The sequence below is a fragment of the Rhineura floridana genome, chromosome 5, assembly GCF_030035675.1.
Source record: "Rhineura floridana isolate rRhiFlo1 chromosome 5, rRhiFlo1.hap2, whole genome shotgun sequence".
In the NCBI taxonomy this organism is placed as follows: domain Eukaryota; kingdom Metazoa; phylum Chordata; class Lepidosauria; order Squamata; family Rhineuridae; genus Rhineura; species Rhineura floridana.
This window is the reverse complement of record NC_084484.1, coordinates 156,256,089-156,272,724: the sequence shown is the minus strand read 5'-3', so window position 1 is coordinate 156,272,724 and position 16,636 is coordinate 156,256,089. Positions and strand designations below refer to the sequence as shown.

At 42.4% G+C, this 16,636-nt stretch overlaps 1 protein-coding gene across 3 annotated transcripts in view; it reads right to left on the bottom strand.

Moving 5' to 3' along the window:
• Positions 1-16,233, bottom strand: part of SACS (sacsin molecular chaperone) — a 75,832-nt gene extending 59,599 nt beyond the window's left edge. The window contains exon 1 of one of the 3 annotated variants that reach the window (XM_061628551.1): positions 16,014-16,233. The gene's annotated coding sequence lies outside the window, so the exon portion shown is untranslated. Of the gene's footprint in view, positions 1-258; positions 278-15,296; positions 15,531-16,013 lie in introns of those variants that run through there. The other 2 variants (XM_061628549.1, XM_061628552.1) reach the window with 2 other exon arrangements.
• Positions 16,234-16,636: the final 403 nt, after the last annotated feature.

The following is a 16,636-nucleotide window of genomic DNA, read 5'->3' as shown; positions in this document are numbered from 1 at the left end:
ATTCACATCACCTGCTACCTGCCCCTTTACACTGGAGATGCCAGGACTTGAATTGGGGACCTTGGGCATACAAAGTATGTGCTCTGCCACTGAGCTGTAGTTCATCCCTGCCATTATGAGTTTGATAGCTGACACGCAACTGTGCAATTGCATTGATGTACACCTCAATTATTTTGCTTCAGTGTGCTAGGATCAAAGGAGGTACCTCTGAGAAGAAATTGCATCCATGTCCTCAGAACATGAAGCAGTTGGCTTTACCTTGTACTAAATGCGGCAGGCAAAGTTGGTGGTGCACTGGTGCAACGGCACAGTCTCACTATTAAAACCAATTTTTAAAAGGCTTTGGTAAGCAATAGTGTCATCAAGGTAGGACTTTAGGGTAGAGGTCCAGGGCACCACTCAGCAGAATAAGCAGGAGAGTCCTCAAGCATTGCAGTCCTGGCTTACCACATGTAAAGTAAGTAGAAGAAAAGTAATAGATTATCATCTACCTCCAGAGCTGCTTCCAAAAAGTAGCTATGGAAAGCTATTGTTTGGCACCATAGGAGCTGTCCTGTGGTGTCCCACAGGGTTCCATCTTGACCCCCATGCTATTTAACATCTATATGAAGTCACTGGGAGCTCAGAAGTGTCAGAAGCTCGGGAGGGTATACCAGGAGAAGGCATTCTCTGTGGCAGCCCCAAAGTTGTGGAACTCCCTCCCCACAGAGGCACATCTGGCATCTCCATTGTACATTGTTTGGGAAATGCTGAAGATCCACCTCCTTACCCTGGCCTTGACACCTGAGTTGTATACTTTTAGGACCCAACCTATTTTTCACAGTGTAATTTTAGGTTGTTTTTAATTGTTTTTAAAGATTTATTTTAAAACTGTTGTTACCCACCGTGGGACCTTGGATGAAAGGTGAGGTGTAGGAGTAGGAGTAAATAATAATAATAATAATAATAATAATAATAATAAATACCTCCTGTAAGACCATTAAGTCCAGAGTCTAAAGTTATCTAACTGTTGTCAAGATGGAATGAGGCAATAGCCGTGAAGTTGGACCTCATGAGCCATCTGTCTAGACTAGTTGTGGAAAGGTGCATTCACCATTACTGAGATCCATGTTGTTTTGTTTGTTACTGTAAAAAAACTAAAAAATGGAGGTCTAAACAGAAAAATTCCATTCACCTTACAGTTTTTTGTTGCAGATCACATGGAAAACTGCATGTCTGGACATACTCTATTTCCAGCTTTGAGGGCTTGTTCAATTGCCAGATAAAATATATTATAAGATCAGGTCTTAACGTTTTCAAACTGTTGTAAAATAATAATCATGGAGCAGTTCAAGATACCTGATTGCAAACTACAAATGTTTTATAACCATTACCCTCGGCTTACAATCAAATAAGTAAAACATAAAGTTGCGCAAATATTCAGTATTAATAAGTCACAGATCTCTTCAGCCAAATGGAGCCCAGAAGATTCCCAGCTGTATACCATTTGCTGACATAAGAAGAATGGCATGCAAAAAAAAAAACCCATGTGACTACAGGGCGTACACATTTAGCCCAGGAAATTTAGCTGAGTGGCTCTCGCCTTTTGATGTACAAATTCCATATGCCATCTGAAACTTACACCATGCTGAAAATGTGTCTCTAGGAATATTGCAGAAGATAGACGATTAGGGCCACCGCTCTGCTGCACTCTACAGAAACATATTTAAAAGAGACCACCGCCACTCGTCAAAGATGAGAATGTTCTGTTTCTCTCCTTGTGTCATCAAGCACCATACCAAGAATGGCAGGCTGCATTTGCTAACAGATGTTATTAATGACAACAACTGAATCTGTGGGGTTAAAAAAATCTTAAAAGAAACTCTGGCTGTACAATAGGGCCACAATTTCGAGCTTTGCTTTTTAAAAATAGTTTTAGCTGCATAGGGTGCTGTTGATACCTGTCCTGAGCCAAAATTTCTCAGAAGGCTTTTTAGCAATAAATTTTCTTTGATTTTTTCTTTTTTCTTTTTCTCTCCTGCTTTCTAGAAAAAGGAGACCACCTTGCAGAATTTTCTCTAAAAATACTCCCAACATCTTCTTTGTGGTGGCTGCTGTAATGGGTGTTAATTAGACAGACACAGAACAAATGTAGCGTTAGGGGACAGTCTCTCAGAGTCTGGGGAACTAGACTCTAGCCGATGATTTCATTAGTGGAAGTAGTTGGTGCTAGAAAGCAATCTTTTGTACATTTGTATTTTTCATGGGTTAAGAACAAGAGGAAAATACACTGCACAGATTTCACATCTAAATGGAGTATTTTCCCTCCCCAAAACTTGCATTTTGTGGTTTGAACACAGCAGAAAGGCATGATTCTACTACATTATACTTTCTAGCTCTAAGTACTGTTTGTAATTACATCACCATCATCCACACTTTTTCCATTGCATTTACCTGTACCATTTAGAAGATCAGTAAACTCTGCAAACATAGTGCAGCTAGCATCCCTCATATCCTTATTGTTAACCTGAGACCAAGGGAGAGACACACTCATCTTGACTCCAGTGTCTTGACACCATCCAGAATGTATGTATGCACGTGACACAGGTTACATCACATGTCCCCAACCTTTTTGGGCTTGAAGTTACATTTAGAAATGTTATGGGCACCATAACTCATCCACTTTATAGAAGAAAAGCTGGTGATGTGCTCTCATTCGTGCTCTCTCACACACACAGGCAGAACATCTACACACCCCATAACAAATGAAACTAGAGAACTACAGTACTTCAAAAACCATACAACCTCTCCCTACAACCAAATAAAAATAAAAAAGCCAATCTCTTAAAAATGGAAGGGGGGACAGTTGAAGGCATTGTGGTGCCCATGAGCACCATTTTGGATATCCCAGCCCAAACTGTATAGAATGCAAAATCAAATTGGTTCGGCATTGTGTATCACAATAACTATACAGTGGGGCCCCACTCATATGGGTTAGGTTCCAAAACCCCTCCGAAAAGTGAAAATCGCCAAAAAGTGGAACACTGACAATAAAATGGCGCCCAATGCCCTACTTGGAGCGCATCATGCCAAAAAACACCGAAAAAGCAGAACAGGCGCTGTATGAGTGGGGCCCTACTGTAATTGAAAACTGCCATATTAGCGGAACACTGAGAAGTGGAACACCGAAAAGAGGGGCCCTACTGTACTCACCATTGGTCTTCACCATTTTAAAATGTTGCCACAAGATGCTGTGGTGTGTACACCCTGATGCCAGCAAAAATGGGCAATTTAAATCCAAAACTAGGCTGTCTACTGCTCCAGGATGCCCACATCTCATCCTAAGAGTATGCAAGTAATGAGCCCATAGCCCTTATAACCTAGTCATTTAAGGCAAGCTTGATAAAATCTGGCCCTGCTCTCTGCACTGGCTCCATAAGAACATAAGAAGAGCCTGCTGGATCAGGCCAGTGGCCCATCTAGTCCAGCATTCTGTTCTCACAGTGGCCAACCAGGTGCCTGGGGGAAGCCCGCAAGCAGGACCCGAGTGCAAGAACACTCTCCCCTCCTGAGGCTTCCAGCAACTGTTTTTCAGAAGCATGCTGCCTCTGACTAGGGTAGCAGAGCACAGCCATCACAGCTAGTAGCCATTGATAGCCCTGTCCTCCATGAATTTGTCTAATCTTCTTTTAAAGCCATCCAAGCTGGTGGCCATTACTGCATCTTGTGGGAGCAAATTCCATAGTTTAACTATGCGCTGAGTAAAGAAGTACTTCCTTTTGTCTGTCCTGAATCTTCCAACATTCAGCTTCTTTGAATGTCCACGAGTTCTAGTATTATGAGAGAGGGAGAAGAACTTTTCTCTATCCACTTTCTCAATGCCATGCATAATTTTATACACTTCTATCATGTCTCCTCTGACCCGCCTTTTCTCTAAACTAAAAAGCCCCAAATGCTGCAACCTTTCCTCGTAAGGGAGTCGCTCCATCCCCTTGATCATTCTGGTTGCCCTCTTCTGAACCTTTTCCAACTCTAGAATATCCTTTTTGAGATGAGGCGACCAGAACTGTACACAGTATTCCAAATGCGGCCACACCATAGATTTATACAACGGCATTATGATATCGGCTGTTTTATTTTCAATACCTTTCCTAATTATCGCTAGCATGGAATTTGCCTTTTTCACAGCTGCTGCACACTGGGTCGACATTTTATTTATTTATTTATTTATTTATTTATTTATTTTCATCGTGCTGCCCACTACAACCCCGAGGTCTCTCTCCTGGTCGGTCACCGCCAGTTCAGACTCCATGAGCGTATATGTGAAATTCAGATTTTTTGCTCCAATATGCATAATTTTACACTTGTTGATATTGAATTGCATTTGCCATTTTTCTGCCCATTCACTCAGTTTGGAGAGGTCTTTTTGGAGCTCTTCGCAATCCCTTTTTGTTTTAACAACCCTGAACAATTTAGTGACATCAGCAAACCTGGCCACTTCACTGCTCACTCCTAATTCTAGGTCATTAATGAACAAGTTGAAAAGTACAGGTCCCAATACCGATCCTTGAGGGACTCCACTTTCTACAGCCCTCCATTGGGAGAACTGTCCATTTATTCATACTCTCTGCTTTCTGCTTCTTAACCAATTCCTTATCCACAAGAGGACCTCTCCTCTTATTCCATGACTGCTAAGCTTCCTCAGAAGCCTTTGGTGAGGTACCTTGTCAAACGCTTTTTGAAAGTCTAAGTACACTATGTCCACTGGATCACCTCTATCTATATGCTTGTTGACACTCTCAAAGAATTCGAATAGGTTACTGAGACAGGACTTTCCCTTGCAGAAGCCACGCTGGCTCTGCTTCAGCAAGGCTTGTTCTTCTATGTGCTTAGTTAATCTAGCTTTAATAATACTTTCTACCAGTTTTCCAGGGACAGAAGTTAAGCTAACTGGCCTGTAATTTCCGGGATCCCCTCTGGATCCCTTTTTGAAGATTGGCGTTACATTTGCCACTTTCCAGTCCTCAGGCACGGAGGAGGACCCAAGGGACAAGTTACATATTTTAGTTAGCAGATCAGCAATTTCACATTTGAGTTCTTTGAGAACTCTCGGGTGGATGCCATCCGGGCCCAGTGATTTGTCAGTTTTTATATTGTCCATTAAGCTTAGAACTTCCTCTCTCGTTACCACTATTTGTCTCAGTTCCTCAGAATCCCTTCCTGCAAATGTTAGTTCAGGTTCAGGGATCTGCCCTATATCTTCCACTGTGAAGACAGATGCAAAGAATTCATTTAGCTTCTCTGCAATCTCCTTATCGTTCTTTAGTACACCTTTGACTCCCTTATCATCCAAGGGTCCAATCGTCTCCCTAGATGGTCTCCTGCTTTGAATGTATTTATAGAATTTTTTGTTGTTGGTTTTTATGTTCTTACCAATGTGCTCCTCAAATTCTTTTTTAGCATCCCTTATTGTCTTCTTGCATTTCTTTTGCCAGAGTTTGTGTTCTTTTTTATTTTCTTCATTCGGACAAGACTTCCATTTTTGGAAGGAAGACTTTTTGCCTCTAAGAGCTTCCTTGACTTTGCTCGTTAACCATGCTGGCATCTTCTTGGCCCTGGCGGTACCTTTTCTGATCTGCGGTATGCACTCCAGTTGAGCTTCTAATATAGTGTTTTTAAACAACTTCCAAGCATTTTCGAGTGATGTGACCCTCTGGACTTTGTTTTTCAGCTTTCTTTTTACCAATCCCCTCATTTTTGTGAAGTTTCCTCTTTTGAAGTCAATTGTGACCGTGTTGGATTTTCTTGGCAATTGGCCAGTTACATGTATGTTTAATTTAATAGCATTGTGGTCACTGCTCCCAATTGGTTCAACAACACTTACATCTCGCACCAGGTCCCGGTCCCCACTGAGGATTAAGTCCAGGGTTGCCGTCCCTCTGGTCGGTTCCATGACCAACTGGTCTAGGGAATAGTCATTTAGAATATCTAGAAACTTTGCTTCTTTGTCATGACTGGAACACATATGCAGCCAGTCTATGTCCGGGTAGTTGAAGTCACTCCAGATCATAGATCACCCAGACCTGGCAGAGAAAGTATCTGGGCCTGTTATGTCTTGTGTCCCATTGAGGCCTACTCATTTTCACAGATGTACCAGCCAACTGCTTCCTTGGAAGGTTACCAGCATAGCTTCCTTCCTCACCTTTCAGTGAACTCAGAACCATCGGTCCCTATGAGCTGCTACTACTCATCCATTGGTTAACTCAAGCTTACCTTTCCAACTCAGGATTGATGGGGAAAAATTCTTTTTAATTGGATGCACTAGATGTTTGGGATTGTGTGATCAGATAAAAGAATTAGAAAATTGCCAACTTGTCATCATTAACTAGGCAGTAAATCACCCAACAGCATTTTTCTTGTCTATTTACTATTTGAGCACTTTGAAAAATTCTACGCATGTATATATGAGCATACATTTGACATGAAAAAACAATGTTCAAAGTGATCAACAAGTTCATTTATTTTGCCTGTAGTTAAATGTGGAAGAATCTGGATTTTGCTAGCAGCAATTGAAACTTTGATGTACAAACTATGGCTACAAAGAAAAGATACCATCTTTCTGGGCTGCTTTCACAGTAGAGCCATTGCTGTTCTATAATTAGCTAGATGATTAATTAAAACAGCTTTCCACACAGCAGTTAATATAGTGCTACATTATTTGGTCCTTCCCCTCAGCCAAATTCCTTCTATAATGTTTACTCAAAAGTAAGAGATGTGAAGACAAAGTAAGAGATGTGAAGAGCTACTTCTAACTATCTATGCAAGCAATAACGTGAATGGAGAAATCCACCATGGCAAAATAGTTTCAGAGAAGAAAGTGTCGTTAACCAACATCTGGATCTATAACCACAATGGACTTGAAACACAGAAAATGTAGATGCACTGCACATCTGCAGCCATTTCCAGTCACATTCCCACATATGAGGACATGGAGAGGAAGACAATATTGAAACAGCAAACAGCTTCGCTGTAATAAATGCCTGTTGCCCTTCTGCCTTTCGGGAACTGCCACCTCTGCTAACACCACCTCCTCTTTTCTGCCGGTGCTGATAATGACAATGTTGTTTCTATTTAATTTAATTTTTGTATATTGTATTGTTTATATTGTATTTTTATACCTGTGTTTATTTTTCTTGTAAGCCGCCTTGAGGGCCTTTGGCCAAAAGGCAGGGTATAAATAAAATTTAATAATAATAATAATAATAATTTTAAAAATTGTATGTTGCATTCAGCAAAGTCCTTTCCAATATTAACTAAAAGTTTCCTCTTTTCAGATTCTGCACATTCTATTGCAGAGCATCACTAAAAAAAATTTCTGCAGAAAAGGTTAGGGACCAAAGAATGACAATTCCAGAGGGCCACTGAAGCAACATAAGCAATATAAATGTTGTATACCAACACTGACATTCCAAACATGCCCAGGATATAACCTACCCATGTGCACTGCAGTGAGTTTGGGATATTGGTCTGGGCTTCTGACTTTGCCTCACACCTCACTTCTTAATATCTTAATAGCTGATGCGATCAAACTGGGAATAAAGCATCAAACTGGGAGTAAAGTTCTTCTGCAGATGCCTTCTTGAACATTTTGTAAGTTAACTGTAAAAAAAAAAAAATACTGCAACATAGTCCATGAAGGATTCACCAGATATTTGGTTTTGGGAACACAACGGAGAGGTATGGGAGCTGCAGCAGCTACACCAACAGGAAGATGGTCTCCTCTCTTCTTCACAGACATAGCGTGGAACCAAATCAGACATGGATGAGAGATATTTTGAGTGCCACCACCATGGAATGAAGTGAGAGAGGGCATTTTCAGTAGCGGGACCCCAATTATGGAACAGCCTCCCTAAAGAAGCTCTCCTGGCACTATCCTTGTGATCTTTTCAGCACCAAGTGAAGTCCCTTACATCCACCCAGGCCTTTTCAATAACTCATGTAGCCTGATCCTCTCACTTTTAAAATCTCTGTTTTCATTTTTCAGGGTTGAGGTGAATTTGCTTTCCTATTCAGCAAATTCGTGCACCCATCTCCTTTTATTCCTCGGCAACTAAAGAAATAATTGATTGGTAATTGTTTGTATATTTAAAGGACTTCATCTTTTTTTAAAAAAATGGGGTGAAGCTGTCATTGGCAATGGCAGGACTTTTCTTTTTCCCACTGCCTGAGGCAGAGACAGTAATATGTTTAGGACACTTAGGAAGCTGCCTTATACCATCAGAGAAACCATTGGTCCATCTAATTCAGTATTGTCTACACTGACTGGCAGTGGCTCTCCAGGATTTCAGACAGGGGACTTTCCCGACCTACCTGCAGATGCCAGGGATTGCTCCCGGGACCATCTGCATGCAAGGCAGATGCTCTACCACTGAGCTACAACCCTTCTCCTATTCTGGAGCCTCCCTCTTTCCCCCTGCCCAGAATCCTCTGGGATCAGGGCCAGACCTACTGTTGGGCAGAATGAGGCAGCTAAATTGGGGCATCACGAAAAAGCAGCAGATCGTTAGTTGCTTAATTTATCATGACTGAATTGTTACTGCCATGAAGGTGCTTGTGAGATTTTCTGTCTCAGGTGCCAAATTACTTGACTGGCTTTGGATTCTATGTGTCCTGAAGGTTGTTTTGGGGGGGATCATTTGCTGCACTGCGTTGAGCAGTTCTGCCTAGAACAATTAATAATGCTCCTTGACGCCTGCTTGCTATAGCAAATTATAACACATTTGTGAGTGAAGGAGGCTCAGAAGCATAGTATTTTATGCTTACGAGCTAAACAGGGGCTGTGCTTTTAAGCTGCTAGCGCAAATATTCTAGTAGCCAGCACAGATGGGCAAATATGTCAATTTTGGTTTCTCTCATTTTTTCAGTTTTCCAATCTTAGGTTGAATTCTCCACATCAGTTTGCTTTTTTTCTTTAACCCTGATGAGAATTCATCAGCATTTGAAATGTGAGTTTCTCCTAATGTACAGGTTTTTAATGCAATTTTCCCTCATACACATCCCTGAAAAGCGGTTTTCCCTAATTTTATATGCAAGTTTCACTAATATATACATTTATATGCACACCTTTTCCTTGGTATACACATTTTTGTACATATTAATTGGCTGGAGAACTGCATTGCAAAATTCAAGGAAATGCAAATTTCGGATGGCTGCATTTTGGTTTGTATATTGTTTCAGAAAGTGCAAATTAGGTAAGTTCACCTTCAAATGCAAACAGAATTGAATTTCTCTCTCATCCCTAGTGGTTGGAGCCAAACCATAGATCCTGACAAGCCAATTTAATGTATTTATTTATTACATGTATACCGCACCTTTCTTTCATCATAGAACCCAAGGCGGCATACATGTGGTTTCCAGGTGGTCTCCCATTCAAGCACTGACCAGACCCAGACCTGCTTAGCTTTAGTAAGATGGCGGCCTCATATGAGTGTAGACCATAGCCTGGGAAGTATAGCCTAGAAGTATCTCTTCTCCCACACACTTCTTCCCACACTCCATGGGTTGGTGGCCACTGAAGAACCATCTAACTTGATGTGTTCTATAAATGTAACATACAAATAGGGAACAAAGGGTTCACATGTACAGAATCTAGGTACCAAAAGAGATGAAGAGGGCCTCAGAAAAGTTTTTCTCCTTCTCTCATAACACTAGAACTCGTGGACATCCAATAAAGCCGAATGTTTGTTTATTTATTTATTTAGTCCATTTATATACCGCTTATATTTAAATAAAACTCTAAGCGGTATACAACAAGTCAAAACATCTTAAAACAACTACAAAAAACAATCAATAAAATACAGTTAACTAAACAAAACATCCTCTTTAGTATCAATGTAATATAAACACTGCATATATATTAAGTACAAGAAAAAATCATAATATTCGTAATAGACTAAACAGAATATTCCCTACGTTTCAAGGAAAAACAAACATGTAAATGTACTGCCTTCAAGTTGATTCCGACTTATGGCAACCCTCTGAATAGGGTTTTCATGAGGCTGAGAGGCAGTGACTGGGCCAAGGTCACCCAGTGAGCTTCATGGCTATATGGGGATTTGAACCCTGGTCTCCCAGGTCGTAGTCCAGCACCTTAACCACTACACCACACTGGGTCTTTACAAACATGTTAAAACAAGCTTATTTTTAAACTTAATAGATTAAACAAATCAGATTTCTTAATTATGGTATAATAAAAAGCAAAACAATTAAAACAGCCAGCCCCCATTATAACAGGATTTTGTCTTACTATCTGATTTTAATGTTTTTTTGGCTTAGAGGTCTTTCCATTCAAGCAGTATGTACATTTTATTCAATAAAAGAAAACAAAAAAGAAAATGTTCCCAGCTGGAGAGCTCATCCCCCACTTTTCTCTCCCACCCCTCCAACCAGATGCAATATCTTCCCCTCCTGTTGGTGGATTCAGGACAGACAAAAGAAAGTGGGTAGCAGGACAAGGACAGTATGAATGACGATAGAGACAACTCTGCAGTGGAGGCTGGTGGCTCCAATGTCAGTGGAGCAGTGAATCCGCTCCAGGTTTTAGTCTGAACTTTCAAGGAGCTCCTTGGAAGTTTGGACTAAAACCCAGTGCGGATTCACAGCCCCACTGATATCGAAGCCACCAGCCTCCACTGCAACTGTGTGTGCCTTCAGCAACCTACTTTGTAAGAAAGGGTCTACAAGAGCTTTAGATATCCTTTAGGGTTTTTTTAAAAAAATTTTTGATACAGACATATATTGCAAATATCCAATGAAAATTCACATTAGCAACTGGACAAGCTGATCTGGACCATATTTCTGCAGCAAAGGCATAAAACTTTACTTGGCAGGGCTGCAGGAATAGTATTCAGCTGTGCACTTCCTAACAAACCAAAAGGCCTGGTAAGGGTTGCTCATTAGGAAACTTGAAGTGAGGAAACTGTGGCCCTCGAGATGTTGCTGGACTATCTCTCCCATCATCCCCGATCACTAGCCATGCTGGTTGGGGCTGATGGGAGTTGGGAGTCTGACAACCATCTGAAGGACCACAGAATCCCCCTTCCTCTCTTGGTGTAGACAATACTTCCGAGTGAGCAGGGCAGATTCTCTCCTGACTCTTCCAGCCATATGGTAGGGTGGAAGCAGTGGCGACTCGTGGCTCCATGTCAGTGAGGCAGTGGAATCTACTCCAGCTTTTAATTTTCGACTAAAATCTGGAGCAAATTCCTCTTCCCCACTTACATGGGGCCAAAATCCAAGACCAGGCAGAAGGCAGGGAGAGCAACAGGAGGCGGAGCCAGAGCAACTGACAGGGACAATCAGAGCCCAAGAAAGGCAGAGGCAACTTACCTTTGTCCCAATGTCCTCCCCTCTAAGTTCTAGAAGGACAACCTTGAGAGTAAGGAGAAGCTGACAGCCAGCTCCATCCCCTAGACGTAAGTAAGAAGCTCATGAGGTGAGGGCTGGCTGAGGGCAGGCTGAGGTTGGTGCAGCAGTACCCCATTCACCCTAACTGACCAGCCTCCACTGGGTTTATCACTGTACAGTAGGGCCTCGCTTTACGGCGTTCTGCTTTAAGGCATTCCGCTGATGCGGCGGCTTTCATTTTTAATTTAAAAGCTATTTTTTTTCTCTTTTGTGACGTTTTGCGCCGTTTTCGCGTCATTTTCGCGCGATGCGGCCCGTTAAAATCAATGGGGTTCTGCTTTACAGCGTTTTCCGCTTTGCGGCGGGGGTCCAGAACGGAACCCACCGTATAAGCAGGGCCCTACTGTATCTTCTACTGGAGTTTTTGACAGGAGGCTCTGAAAGTGTGCGCTATATAAGCAGGAACTCCAGGAAGTGACATGATCCTGAAATCAAAACATCAGATGTGGCTACAAACAGCTCCTGTCCTGGCCAACCCCATTGGATTCAGACTCAGACCCACTGGTGTTTTTCTCTGTTATCGAATCTCAACTTAGAAGGCTTCATAGCTAAGACATTGCCACAGGGATTAGACAAGCCCCTTGAGACCCTGTCAGTAGTCTTGGGGAGGGCTCTTTCTATTTGCATAAGGAAGGATTCTCTGAAAGGATTCTCTCAAAGTACAAACAGGTGGACAATCTGGTGCTATCTGTGAGCACCTGCACATCTGTCAGAGCATCCTTGGTGAAGGTAGTGGTGGCACTTCATCAAGATCTTCCTCGGACACCATCTTTGGTTGAGCCTCCAATTCCTCCTCCTTGATAGGAGGCACGAGCAGCAGCTTGGGCAACAAGGGGGGACTGAGAGGAGGGACAGGGGCCGGTTCATTGTCAGATAGTATTGCTTTAGCTGTAGCTAGAACTAAGGGGGATGGAGCTGTCACAGTGCAGAAGCCTTCCCCTGTTTCAGCCCCTCCCGCTGCAGCCCACTGGGTTCCTCCCCAGGATCTCAGTCTATCTCCTCCTCCTTCTGATCACACCAGGTATTCTCCATGGGGCCCATGACAATCCCTGTATTTTAGAGTATTAATTACTTTTTATTCCAGTCTTCCCCCAAGGATCTGGGACAACATACATGAACCCTACTCCCATCCCTTTCTCGCCTTCATTCTCAAGTACACTGAGCAGTTTAGAACCCAGGAACATGGTGGGCCCCTTCACCCACAGGAACCCACCACAGTTTAAATATCTTCCTCAGAGGCCCTTCTCTAGGTTCACCCGCCATCTGAGGTCGCAGAGCTTGGAAAAGTTACTTTTTTGAACTACAGCTCCCATCAGCCTAACCCAGTGGCCATGTTGCCTAGGGCTGATGGGAGTTGTAGTTCAAAAAAGTAACTTTTCCAAGCTCTGGGTCAGGGTGGATGGTAACTGGAAAAGTTCTGCTGAAGCACCCCACCGATGGGATATTCTGCCCACAGGGGTTTGCCTGGCACCACATAAAGAGCTTTTTATTCAGCCAAGCCTTCCCCCCTTATTTGTTTGTTTATTGTCAGAGGAAGCAAAAGCAAACACCATACCATCCACCCAAGCTTCTCACTGGTAGTTTTTGTAGTTCTGTTTTATGCTGGAGTTGTATATATGTTTTATGCCATTAGACTATGCTGCTGCAGCAGCTTTTAAGTTATGTTTGACATTATTATTATTATTATTATTATTAATTACATTTGTTTACCGCCCCATAGCCAAAGCTCTCTGGGTGGTTTATTTATGCTTTTCAGCTGCACAACACTCTATAAGTCTGAGGAGTGAAAAAGAGGATAATAAATCATTCTTTTATCCTCACAGCAACCCTGTGAGGTGGGTTAGTAACTGTCACCCAGTAAGCTTTGTGGCTGAGTAGAGATTTGAACCAATGGGTTGTATTCAACTATGTCCTACTCAGAGTAGACCCACTGAAAGTCATGAACCAACCTGAGTTAGTCATGTCTATTTTTTATTTATTTATATTATTTCTATCCCCGCCTTCTAACCTATAGTAGGGCACTCAGGGTACAATGAAACCACACACATACATATATGTTTATGAGCTTCGGTGGGTCTTTTCTGAGTAGGACTAGCAATGAGTGCCACCAAAAGTCTCCCTAAGCAAAGGTCAGCTTTGTAGCCACCATACAACATAGCTCTCTTCAGCTGCTGTTGGACAGTAACTCCCATCATCCCTCACCAATGGGCATGTTGGCCAGGCTGATAAGAGCAGGAGTCCAACAATATCTGGCCACCCCTGCCCTATACCAGCATACTGGATCCCTCACATCACAGATCCACTTTGAGAGAAAGCATTAGGCAATTACTTTTCCTCAGAGACCTCATGGGATGGGGCTCAGACAAATCCACACACATCAGCAAACACAAAGAGACTCTTTACATATAATCAGTTGGTAGCTGAACACATCCTAGAATCCAGCTTCCTCTGTGATGATTATTCACTTGAAGATGCATAGTGACAGTTATCCAAACTATAAATAAATAAAAATAGCGACGGACTGATGTTCTGCAGAGTTCTTTGGAAATGTAGCATTTTAAAGGATGTTTTTGGGGGCTGTGGTATTCTGGAACAAGGAGCATGCATTACTGGGGCCTGCTTCCAGCACCCTCTGGGACATCTGGACCTCCCCAAAATCTGCACGGAGACCTATTATATCTATTCAGACGATGTGTAAGGCAATACCAGAGGGAGTGACCTCATCATTCTCTCTCTCTCTCGGATTAATGGCAATTTTCAGTAGGGCCCGGATAGGGATCTTAATGAGAAATAGAACTTTAAAAAAAGAAACCTTACAGAGGAAGGAAAGATAAGACAGTGTTCTTTGTTTCATTGCTCAAGTGACTTAATTATGGGACACAGAAGGGCCAACAGGAATCAATTGGACATAGTCTGGGGAAGTAATGGTCAGCTGCAATTAAAATATTCATCACTGAACAATTATCTCCATATGCACTAGAAAGCCTATCCTTTTTTCACCTGTTACTAAGAATACATAATTTCATGCCTATAGACAGAGGGAGGGAAAGCAATTGCTGAAAAACAGCTGCCAAAATACACGGCATACAGTGAGGCATCCATATGACAAAAGGGTAATATCCACAATACAATTACTAGCTTTAAAAAAAAGGAAACAAAAAACTCAGAACCGCTTATCACATCAGTCATGCTTGACATCTGCTTTTCACAGATTTATGAAGAAAATCTGCCAAGATGGTGGGGGGGGAATCATTCACAATGTCACTGCATAAGAAAAATTACTCGTTATTAAAACTGGGAGTGAGGTAGGGAGAGAAATAATCATTGTCACAAACAGTTGTGGAAAGAATATTTTAAGTTACAGTGCCTGGTGTCATGTCAAAGACTGCATTGTTAACCATAGGGCTGCTGCCCATGGCGCCAATCCAGCAGACGCTCCTACTGTGTTTCTCACGTAAAGCCCCACTAAAGGGAATAGAGGTTGCACAGGAGTCGTGCCTGATGGGCTGCGTCCACCTCATATTTTTACGAAAGCCCTTTTAGACCTCTGCGATAACATCAACATTTTCCTCATTCAGAGTGCAAGAATGACAAAAGCAAGTCAACAAATCCCTATATTTCATCCACCCTTGAACACCTTGCACCTTACAAGTCATGTAAATAAAGAAAAAAAGCAGAAAAAACCCTCTCTAGATTTACAGAGAAAAACCTGTGGATTGCTTGCTTGTACTAGTAGTAAGCAAATGCCACAGTGTTAAGGACAATGAAAAGCAAAGAGCCTGGCACCTCCTATAAAATCTCACCCAAGCAACTGCAGTGACTGAGCAGTTTTGTACCAAGCTAGTACTTACATCAGCAGAGGAAAAGGCAGTCCCTGTACTGGCCAGCTACAATGTTTCTCTCTAAATGCCATCCACATAATGACCAGAGTGTGGTATCATTTCTTCCATTGGCAGTTTGTGCTGGATTGCACCTGCAACTTGAGAGGAATAGATGCCTTTTGTGAAATCAGCTGTTTTTACAGAGCCATGCGTGAATGCTGCTGCTGCCTTCGCCTATCTAAAGGAGTTCAATGCAGCAAAGGCTCTAGCTCCCCCCGCCTTCCTTTTTTTCCCCACTCTGTTTTTTTTTTTTAAAGGGCGATGGTATCACTAATCTGCGGATCTACATAGTTCACAGTCAGCTGAAGCATCTGCTTCTTTAATGTTGCAAGGGCAAAATGTCGTCAACATGATAGAGGTTTAAAATTAATTTATTCACTAGATAGTTATAACTGAAAGATTATTTTCAAAGGCAAGCAAAACTTGTTTTGCACCAGTTGTGCTTTTTGATTGTGTTTCTTTAGGGGGGGGGGGAATCTTTCTTTTTAACATCGATAACAAAACATGAACAACACTTTCGCTCTGTTCCAGTTTTACAGTGTTGTTTGAGGGCTCAAAATCTCCAGAACAGGGATGAGGAACTTTTTTCAGCCCATAATGCATCCCCTCATAATCAACCTTCTGGGGGCCACATGCCAGGGGAAGGTGGGGCTAAAACATGGGCAGAGCAACGGATGTGATGCTTACCTTTGTACTGTAGGCTACATTCCAACCATACAGCCCCCCAACACACCTTTTTCTATCCAGACAAGCAAGAGGCATTATCCCAGTTCAAGGACAGCTTGCAGCCATTCCAGAGGGGCACAGACTAGGACTGGGGAGGGGAGTGAGTGTGACCTGGGGAGGGGGTTGAGCCTGGGGAGAGTCCCAAGGACAAAATAGAGAGACGTAAAGGGGCTTATTTGGCCCCAGGGCCTGAGGTTCCTGCTTCTTCTCTAGAAGATGTCACTCAAAACAAGGTTTTTGGAGGAACAGGTCCTGAAAGAATTAGACGTTCTAATTTTAATCTTACATTTAAAAAGTAAGTGAAAAACTACATACAAACTAGGGTTGCCAGGTTCAGGACCTGATCCTGATCCTGTATTTTTAGGAGAAGAGAAAGTCAGCCAAGTGCAGGTGTTCTTGCAACCCTGTAATGGTAAAAACCACAAGGTGGAATTCTCCCTTCCCTCTGCACAACTTTGAAAGATACAGAAGACCTCTTGTTTGCCAGGCCAGGCCTCCAAGAGGTCTTCTGTATCTTTAAAAGTTGTGCAGGAGGAAGGGAGAATTCCACCTTGTGGTTTTTACCATTACAGGGTTGCAAGAAC